The sequence below is a fragment of the Xyrauchen texanus genome, chromosome 16, assembly GCF_025860055.1.
Source record: "Xyrauchen texanus isolate HMW12.3.18 chromosome 16, RBS_HiC_50CHRs, whole genome shotgun sequence".
NCBI classification, from domain to species: Eukaryota; Metazoa; Chordata; class Actinopteri; order Cypriniformes; family Catostomidae; genus Xyrauchen; species Xyrauchen texanus.
The window spans coordinates 2,547,005-2,557,728 of NC_068291.1; positions in this window are offsets into that span (position 1 = coordinate 2,547,005).

Consider the following 10,724-nt stretch of genomic DNA (forward strand, 5'->3'; position numbering starts at 1 on the left):
AGTTTCCACTGCTATGCTGATGATACACAACTTTATATTTCTTCAAAACCTGATGAGATTTCACAATTCTCAAAATTAGCAGAGTGTATCAATGAAATAAAAGATTGGATGGCCAGAAATTTCCTTCTACTCAATTCTGACAAAACAGAGGTTCTAATTATTGGACCAAAAAACTCTAAAAATAAGCCACTAAAATATAATTTGACTCTAGCTGGATGTGCTGTTACATCATCTTCAACAGCAAAGAACTTAGGTGTTATATTTGATACCAATCTGTCCTTTGAAAATCAAATTACAAATGTTTGTAGAACAGCATTCTTCCACCTAAGAAATATTGATAAATAATGGCATATGCTCTCGGTTGCTGATGCCGAAAAACTAATTCATGCTTTCATGACCTCAAGACTAGATTATTGTAATGCATTACTGGGAGGATGTCCAGAAAGATCAATAAATACACTTCAATTGGTTCAAAATGCAGCAGCCAGAGTGCTGACGAGAACCAAGAAATATGATCATATTAGCCCCATTTTATCATCGTTACATTGGCTACCTGTTAAATTCCGTATTGATTTTAAAATTCTGTTAACTACGTACAAAGCTTTGAATGGTCTAGCTCCGCAGTACTTAAGTGATCTTCTAACACGCTATATTCCAACACGTTCATTAAGATCGCAAAATTCTGGCCTGTTAATAGTTCCTAGAATATCAAAATCCACAAAAGGAGGAAGATCCTTTTCATATTTGTCTCCTAAACTATGGAATAGTCTCCCAAACACTGTTCGAGATGCAGACACACTCTCTCAGTTTAAGTCTAGACTAAAGACTCATCTATTTAGCCAGGCATACACCTAATTTATCCCACAATTAGGCTGCTTTAGTTGGGTCTGCCGGAACCAGAAACCAGAAACATTGAGCATGATCTCTAACTCTGCAATAAATTCAATGGCATCTACGCTTACATCTTTTTATTTGTTTCCCTGTCTCAACCTCGGGACTCCTATCCTGAGGTCACCAGAACTAGCTGGATCCAGCACCATTCCTGCTTCATGTTGGACTCCACTGCTACATGTCACAGAATGATGATGACTAAATGCAGCTGGTGCCAGCCAAACATCACTTCAATCTATTATGACGGACTTCAGAGGATGAAATGATGCCAACTCCAACCTGCATCACCTCGGTCTATTTATGGACTACGATCCTGAAATGAAATGCTTAGACTAACAATTGCCAACAAAAGCCTTCATCAGCCAATTAACAAGGACAATTGCATCTGTGAACTTCTGCAATTAATCAAGATGGACTTCAAAGACTTTGGTCATTAATCTTACAGTTCAAACACAATCTATGTTTAATCAATGACCCTTATCACTTAGTTTAATAATTTTAAACCATGATTTTACCTATACATAATTAATATTTACATTACATTCATAACGTTAGCCAGAGGGAACTGGCCCCCACAGTGAGTCTGGTTTCTCCCAAGGTTATTTTTCTCCATTAATCTACATCTTATGGAGTTTTGTGTTCCTTGCCACAGTCGCCTACAGCTGCTCACTGGGGTTATTAATACAATTATTATTTAATTAATTATAAACACTATTATAATTCGTATTTTATCTAAATTACACAATGATGATTAATTGACTTTATAGACATTACAGTTCTTATCGTCTGTTAATGCTAATATTCTGTAAAGCTGCTTTGAAACGATGTGTGTTGTGAAAGGCACTATACAAATAAAATTGACTAGACTTGACTGTTAAAGGAGACAATAAATAGATTACAAATAAAAAGTTAAACGATCGTAACAAACATGCATGTGTTCTGTCTTTAAAAATAAAGTTTTGAAATATAAAATGTTCACATCCCCTATATTCTTAACCCTGCGTTATACAGCTATGTGGCATGGGGGGCGTGGTCGTGTGTCAGTCTGCGGGAGAGAGAGAGCGGTAAGGCTTGTCACCTGGTTTGTAATTATCTCTAACACCTGTGTCTTGTTGTAGTGATACGGAGAAAGACATTTAAAGGGACGCCAAGTGTCGAGAGGGAGAGAGGGTCTGAGAAGGACAGTGGCTTGTTCATAATATAGATGTTTCATTCGATCGCGGGAGAAACTGAGAGACATTTGCCACGGATATTTGTGTAAAGGACGGATTTGACACCAGACTGGAGAGGCTGCCACGCGGCAAGGAGGGTCGGTTGTAGGCTGTGGAGCAGGTTGTAGCTTCTCATGCAAAATTATAGATCTCCTTCTTTAATAAGTTTAAACATCGTTCAGGAGTTAAGCCACGGGTCATTGCCGCTGCCATTTTAGCGCACGGCGAGAGACGCGCTGGGTGGAGGATAGACTAAGTGGAGAGAGTATTCTGCGAGAATATCGGCCGACGGCCTGTATAGGTCCGGTATACGATATAATTGCACGTATTCTCTATCGTGGCAGACAATCAGGAAGATAGTTGTTGTAGTATGGATGAATTGGATCAAGAAGATGGGTACTGGCAGATGAGGAGGATTAATAAAGCAAAGCGGATTAGAGGAATGAAAGAGAGTGAGGAGAAATGGACTGTTGTTGTGAGGTTTGAAGAACCAGGAGTGAAGAGTTTGGATCCATTAAAATTGACGAAAATAATTAAGAATCAGGTTGGCGAGGTTAAATATGCTAGGATTTTAAAAGATGGCAGTTTATTGATTGGATGTAGCTCTGAAGAACAGATTGGAAAAGCTTTAAAACTACAAGTTGTTGGGAAAACAGTGGTGGTAAGGGTCGTGAAAGTGGGTGAACAAGGAAGTAAAGGAGTGATTTATGGGATTCCTTTAGTAACTAAGATGAAGGAGCTGGTTAAAAATTTAAAAGAAAAATGTGATTCTGTTCAGAGTGTGAAGCGTTTAACTAAGGGGGTAGAGAAAAAAGAAACCGAGTCAGTCTTGGTTCAGTTTAGCACAAAAGAGTTGCCTACAGAATTATACTTTGGATATGTGAGATATAGGGTAAGAGAGTTCACTCATAAGCCAATAAGATGTTACAAGTGTCAGAAGTTTGGGTATGTAGCTAAGTTGTGCAGAGGGACTAAAAGGTGTGCTAAATGTGGTGGGGAGCATGACTATGGGGACTGTGGAGAGGGAGTAAGACCTAAATGCTGTAATTGTGGAGGGGAACACAGTGCGGCCTACTGGGGTTGTGAAGTAATGAGAAGGGAGACTGAGATTCAGAGTGTGAAAAGGAAGGATAGAGTTCCTTATGGAGAAGCAGTTAAAAGAATGGAGCAAACAAAGAGGGTTAATGAAGAAAATGTTAGACAGGAAATAGCAACAGGGAATGCATGGACACAGCGACAAGATCATGTCAGAGAGAAGGAAAAGGAGAAAAAGGAGTGGGGTGAAAAGAGGAACTTGGTTATCTTTATTGCAGGGGTAATTAATGCAACAGCTGAGGTTAAATCCAAAACTGAAAGGATTCAAATCATAGCAAAGGCAGCAATTCAGCATTTGGGCATGCTAGACTTAAAATGGGAAGAAATAAGGGAATGTCTTGCTGTACATTCCAGTCAGGAAGGAGGTAAAGGATGATATTATTTATTATGATCACTATCCAATGGAATGCAAGGAGTCTGTTGGCAAATGGTCAAGATTTTAAACAGTTTATAGATAGTAGAAGTGTAAAACCTGATGTAATGTGTATTCAGGAAACATGGTTAAAACCTAGATTTGATTTTGTTTTATCAAATTATATCGGCATCAGACGAGACAGAGAGCAAGGAAGTGGTGGTGGGTGTGCTACCTTTGTAAGGAAGGGGATACCCTATAGGGTGTTGGATATAGGGAAGGAGCAAGAATACGTGGTAGTGGAAGTATGGACAGATAAAAAGAAAATAGTAATAATAAATTATTATAACCCCTGTAAACAGTTAGAGTTAAAGAAACTAGAGGAAATAGAAGGCCAGGATAGAGATAATGTTGTGTGGTGTGGAGATTTTAATGCCCACAATACACTGTGGGGAGGAGAAAAGACAGACAACAATGGACAGGTGATTGAGGAGGTGATGAATGATAGGAACTTAGTGTGTCTGAATGATGGTAGAAGAACTAGGATTGATATTAGAACTGGTAAAGAGTCAGTATTAGACCTCACAATCTTGTCTAGTAGAATGGCTTCAAAGTGTAAGTGGGAAGTGCATGGAGAAAGCACTATTGGAAGTGACCACTACCCAATTATATGTAAAGTGAACGTTGATGTAAGGTTGAGCACAGAAGATAGTCATGGAAGGTGGATTTTCAAAAAGGCAGACTGGAAGAGATTTATGAAAATAAGTGAATTATATATTAGTTCAGTCCAAGAAACAAATGATGTTGAAAGAAATGAAATTGAGTTGCGACAGAGTATTTATATGGCTGCAATGGCTACAACACCAAAAAGTTCAGGAAAACTAGTAAAAAAAGCGGTTCCATGGTGGAGTGTTGAATGTGAAAAGGTAGTTAGGGAAAGGAACCGAGCTTTTAGAAAATTAAAAAGAACTCATAACTTTCAACATTTGATTGAATACAAGAAAGCACAGGCAGTAGTGAGAAGGAGTATAAGGCAAAGGAAAAGAACATACTGGAGGGATTATTGTAGCTCAATTGGAAGTACTATTAATATAAATGATGTATGGGGAATGATTAAGAAAATGGAAGGTAACAGAAGAGAGTGGAATTATCCGATCCTTTCAGATGGAGAGCAGTTGGCTATATCAAGCCTAGAGAAAGCAGAAATGATGGTGAACACACTGAGTAAGGTACATAGCTCCAGTAATCTTTCAGAAGAAGAAAGGAGGGCTAGGGAAGAAACAAGGAGTCAATATGTTGAGGTTATTCAAAAGAAAGAAAAATTAGAGGATAAATATAATGTTCCTCTCACACTGAGAGAATTAAGAAATGCATTGGATAAGTGTAAGAATTCAGCTCCTGGTAAAGATGAAATTTGTTATATTATGTTAAGACATTTAAGTGATAAGGGAATGAATAAGGTTTTAAATGTATTTAATAAAGTCTGGGAGGAAGGAAAGATTCCTGTAGGATGGAAGGAGGCAGTTATTGTCCCAATAAGAAAACCGGGGAAAGATGCTAGTAATCCAGCAAATTATAGGCCAATAGCTTTAACTTCTCATTTAGTAAGTTAATGGAAAGGGTGGTGAATGGAAGGCTAATGCACTTTATTGAAGAAAGGGGGTTGATGGCTGGTCATCAGAATGGCTTTAGAAAGGGGAAAAGTATTATTGATTCACTCATATGCCTTGAGGATGAAATAAGAAAAGCACAGATAAATAAAGAGACTGTTGTGGCAGTATTCTTAGATGTAGAAAAAGCATATGGCATGCTATGGGTAGAGGGTCTTTTAATCAAGATGCACATGTTGGGAATTAGGGGAAATATGTTTAACTGGGTAATGGACTTTTTAAATAATAGAAGTATTCAGGTGAAAATAGGGTCAGAAAAATCTAGAAGCTGCTTTGTAGAAAATGGTACACCTCAAGGTAGTGTTATTAGTCCATTGCTGTTTAATATAATGATTAATGATGTTTTTTCTAGTGTTCAGCCGGGAATTGGAAAGTCATTATTTGCAGACGATGGTAGCCTATGGAAAAGGGGGGAAAAATGTAAAGTATACACTGAAGAAGGTGCAGAAAGCTCTAACCCTAGTGGAGGATTGGGGAAGGAAATGGGGGTTTAGATTCTCTATTGAGAAGACAAAGGCTATGTTTTTTACTAGGAGGAGAATAGATGAAAGTATAAAATTGAAGTTATATGGTAGGAATTTGGAAAGAGTGAAAAGTTTTAAATTTCTTGGTGTGTTTTTTGACACAAGACTTACATGGAGGGAGCATGTTTCAAAAGTAGTAGACAAATGTAAAAGGGTAATGAATTTAATGAGATGTCTTGCTGGAACAGAATGGGGAGCAGATGTTGCTTCTTTGAAGCAAATTTATGTATATTCAATTAGAGCAAGAATTGAATATGGGTGTTTGGTTTATGGATCTGCAGCCAAGTCAGTTTTAGCTGGATTAGATATAGTTCAAGCTAAGGCACTAAGAATATGTACAGGAGCTGTGCGATCTTCCCCAGTGTGTTCCTTGCAGGTAGAAACAGGAGAAATGCCACTCTGTTTGAGAAGACAGCAGCTTCAGGCTAACTATTGGGTTAACTTGATGGGTCAAAAGTGTGATCACCCAGTTAAAGCGACAATTCAGGTAAGCTGGGAGAGAGAGATGGCAAGTCCTCAAAGTTTTGGATGGACAGGGGAGGCACTGGCCCAGGAAATGTCTATACATGATAAGAACTTTTGTCCAGGAGTACTGTGGCCATCAGTTCCTGTATGGCAATTGGAGGTTCCAAAGATTGATTTAGCGATACTTAGGATTAAGTCAGAGAATCCTGAATCAGATTTGGTGCATGAATTTCACTGTCATATAATAGAGAGATATCAGGAGCACATATTAATCTTTACTGATGGTTCAAAAGATCAGGAAACAGGTGCTACAGGAGCAGATTTTGTTGTTCAGAAGTGGAATACCCAAGTTTGTAAGAGAACCTCAAATTTCCTAAGTGTGTTTTCAGTGGAATTATATGCAATCCTGATGGCAGTGCAATGGACTGAGCAGATTCAGAACCATAAAGTGTTGATATGTAGTGACTCTGTGTCAGCTATTAATAGTATGGGGAAAGGGACCTCAAAGAGTCGACAAGACCTTGTATATGATATTCTTCTGGCAATTAGAGATGTGAAAAGGAGAGAAGTAGAAATATCATTTGTATGGGTCCCAGCTCATGTAGGTATTGCAACAAATGAAAAGGTTGATAAGTTGGCCAAGGAAGCTGCTCAAAAGGAAACAATAGATATAAACTTAAATCTGTCCAAAGCGGAGGGTAAAAGTATTGTGTGGCAGGGAACAATTTTGAAATGGCAACAGTTCTGGGAGCAAGAAAATAAAGGGAGGCACCTATTCTCTATTTCTAGTAGGGTAACTGATTCAGTTAAGGTTTGTAAAGGAGGAGAGGTTAGACGTAAGGAAGAGGTTATTATTTCTAGAATGAGGATTGGGCACACGTTTCTGAACAGCACTTTATTTATTTTAGGGAAACACCAGAGTGGCTTGTGTTCATGTCAAGAACCTGAGACAGTGAATCATGTTTTGTTTTTATGTAGAAAATATGACCACCAAAGACAAGATATGCTCAGAGAAATGCGAGTAATTGGCTTGGAAGAAGTATCTCTAAAAAATATTTTAGAAGTAGGGTCAAGCACAAGGGGAAAGCAGTGTCTTTTTAAATTTCTAAAAGATACTGGATTGTATAATAGGATATAGTGCACTTAGGTGCTAATACCATAGATGGCAGCAATGCAACTTATTGGATGCCGGCTGCCGTAAAACCCCAAAGAAGAAGAAGAGAGGGGAGGGAGAGAGAGAGAGAGAGAGAGAGAGTGGATCCAGAAAGCTCCACAGACTGCGTGTGATATTGTTTTATGTTTACATTTCTACGGCGGTGACCGTCGTATGTTCGTGAAAGAAATTAAAGTGCTGATTTCAAACCTGCTTCGCTGTCTTCTGACTCCTCCATTGCTCAACGAACCTGTTCACAAGCTACTTAAGTTCTTACAATGCTCACAGTAAATGTACGTGTATCTAGGTCATCTCATGTAATGATTTGCCATGTCACATTTAGCAGAGAGAATATCTAGATGTCGTGACGAATCTTATTAGTGTTCTGACTCAAAGCTTCGGCCATATTCAGGCGGGTCAGGGTCAGCAACAACAACAACAACAACAGCTTTCTCCTGCTGTTTCTCTGCCTCGAGTAGAGCAGGATATAACCAGGTTATCAGCACCTACTCTTGAGAATCAATCTGTTAAATTTGTTTTGCTTTTGCACAATTAACATTATAAGTGATGTTCTTTTATTGTTTGTAGATCGTTTCCTGGGATGCTTGTTTGTTACGATCGTTTAACTTTTTATTTGTAATCTATGTCTCCTTTAACAGTGATAATGTAACATCTATTTATATATTTTTAAATATGGAGTTTACATTTTTTTAGAAGACAACATACTATGGTATAGACAATTATAATCTATAAAGTAAACATAAGAATCAATCAATAGTCCAATCAGTTGAGAGAGAATAAACTGCAGATGCTGGCTATGTTAGCGAGTATGGCTAATAAATCCACCGCTTTAACTGATCTCTAACTTCTTCATCTGAAGCAAACGCTGTTAAAACACATTTAATGCTAATTAAATAAAAGGAAACAATTTTTTTTTTTTTATTGAACACCAAGAACAGAACAAAAAACAGAATGTACATCTACAATGGCACTGGTAAGTACAGGTAAATGAGTATTAAGCAAGGCACATATCAGTTAAAAGAAATTAAATGTATAAAATAAAAAATACAAATACAGAGGGGTCTCTTTATTCCTCTTTTAAGAGCTCAAGGTCTCTTATTATTCCAGCCAATTTCTGGCAATTAAGGTTTCGTCTTCATACATTTAGACTTATGAATGAAAAATGTGCCCAGTATCAACATTACATTAATAAGAAATTCATTTCTTTTCTCGTCCAACAGCACTCCAAACATAACATGTTTCCTATAGCAAAAGTGGGCAGTGAGTGAATCTTTGATTCCAACCAATAAGACATATTTTCCCAAAAAGTATTTGAAGAAAAACGAGAAAAAAATATGATCAGAACGTCTCTGTCAATTTGACAAAATGTACAGGCATTTTCTTCAAAATTAAACCGTTGTCTTAAAAATTCACTTGACGGGTATACCCCATTGAATATTTTAAAATGAGTTTCCTTAAACAATCAACTTTATATACCTGAGATCCACCTGCATGCGTTTGCTCAGCCATGACGTTTGATCCGTGTCTCAAGCTAATGACGTAACTTCCAGAGAGGCATCACTGAGCCCGTTGTACACGCCCCAATCCCCTGACTCCACCCCCACGTCAAAACAGTGCCATAAAGTGAAGCGCAAAGGCAAAACGGTATCACGAGCTCACACGTGATGGAAATGCAGATTAAAAGGAGCGTTGCAAAGAAAAAGATGTGTGGCAAAATCATTGCTGCCTAAAAATCTGTTGCAGAGATAAAAAAGGATAAAAGATCTTTAGATTATTTTACAACAGTCAATGATTTTTGCAATTAATTACATCTTGATTTTTGCTATATTTTATTTATATTTTGCAATTCTTTATTTTTGCTTGCAAAACTTTCTATTTTTCTCTCGATACTTTATTTTACGTTTGTGATACTTAATTTTTGTTTTAAATTTTTTTTTTTTGTTTGCTCAATACTTTTTTTGTTTTGCAAAACTTTACTTTATTTTGCAATACTTTATATTTTTGCAAATATATGTGGCATGGAATTGATTCTATACTCCTATCATACCACTAGGAATCAACAGTTTCAGAGATAAAGTGAACACAAATTCAAACTTTGATTGGGGCCCCAGAAACGATCAGTGTTGGGTAGCAAAGTTCAACCTAGTCTCATAGAATGGACGTTACTCAAAAGTTTTATGAGCCGCTTTCTACGTTTTGCTGCAGTATCCTGGTGAAATGAACACTAGAGGTGCTACAACAACTGTATGTTTTATTCACTTCCACACAAATCACGAGTACAACAGCTGATTATGACTTCATAAAAACGTACTATTCACACAGAGCTTTCATTGGGTATATTATTTGTCTATTAAAGTGCTGTGACGAGGAGGAGAGTGTGGCCGGGCCACGAGGACGCACGCCTGGAGCGGAGTTGCTCACACACTGCTATGTTTGATATCGAAACACTGTTACTCTTAACGCATCATATGAAAAACGAAATTTTAACGCTTGTGTTACAGACTCAGCTTCATTTACACACTTAATCCAGTGTGATTAGCCTTTACGGTAGCTCACCTGATGCATGGATTGACGGTCTCAGACTCGAAGGCAACTGAGATTCCAAATAGGGGAGAAAAAGGGGAGAAAAAAAAATTATACAAAGGAACATAACATAAAACACACAGACACGCACACACACACAGCAGCTGCGTGTGTCTCTCTCTCTCTCCCTCCGGAGTCCACTGGATCCTCCCTCATCTCTCTCCCGCTGATTGGGCAACTCAGTGCCAGGCGTGCATCCTCATGACTCAGCCACGCCCTCCTCCTCGTCACACACCTCCGCCGCCGGATTCGGGACAGGGCGCCATCCGGACTGGCTTACTCCTATCCCCAATCTCTGGAGGGGAGACGCTGCCCTTTCGGACGTTCCGCCACACAATGGTCCTCCCCGCCTCCTGAAAATTTGAGAGAGACGAGGGGAGGGAGAGAGAAAGGAGAGAGAGAGAGAAAAGAGAAGAAAACACTCTACTTTGCAGGCATGCCACCCACTTGGTCCTCAGACGCTCCTCTGGCTTCTCCGGCAGACGGCAGCGGCGAGTTTTCCCGGACAACCTGCCCCACCTCCTTTCCCGGGTTTTGGCACCAATGTAATGTGATTCAAGGATGGGAAAGGAGGACGTGAGCAGTCAACATAAACTTTAATGATACAAAGGAACTTAAACATAACATAAAACACACAGTCACGCACACACACAGCCGCGTACATCTCTCCCTCCCTCCGGCATCCCCGGCTCCTCCCTTATCTCTGTCATGTTGGGCAACTCAGCTCCAGGTGTGCATCCTCATGGCCTGGCCACACTC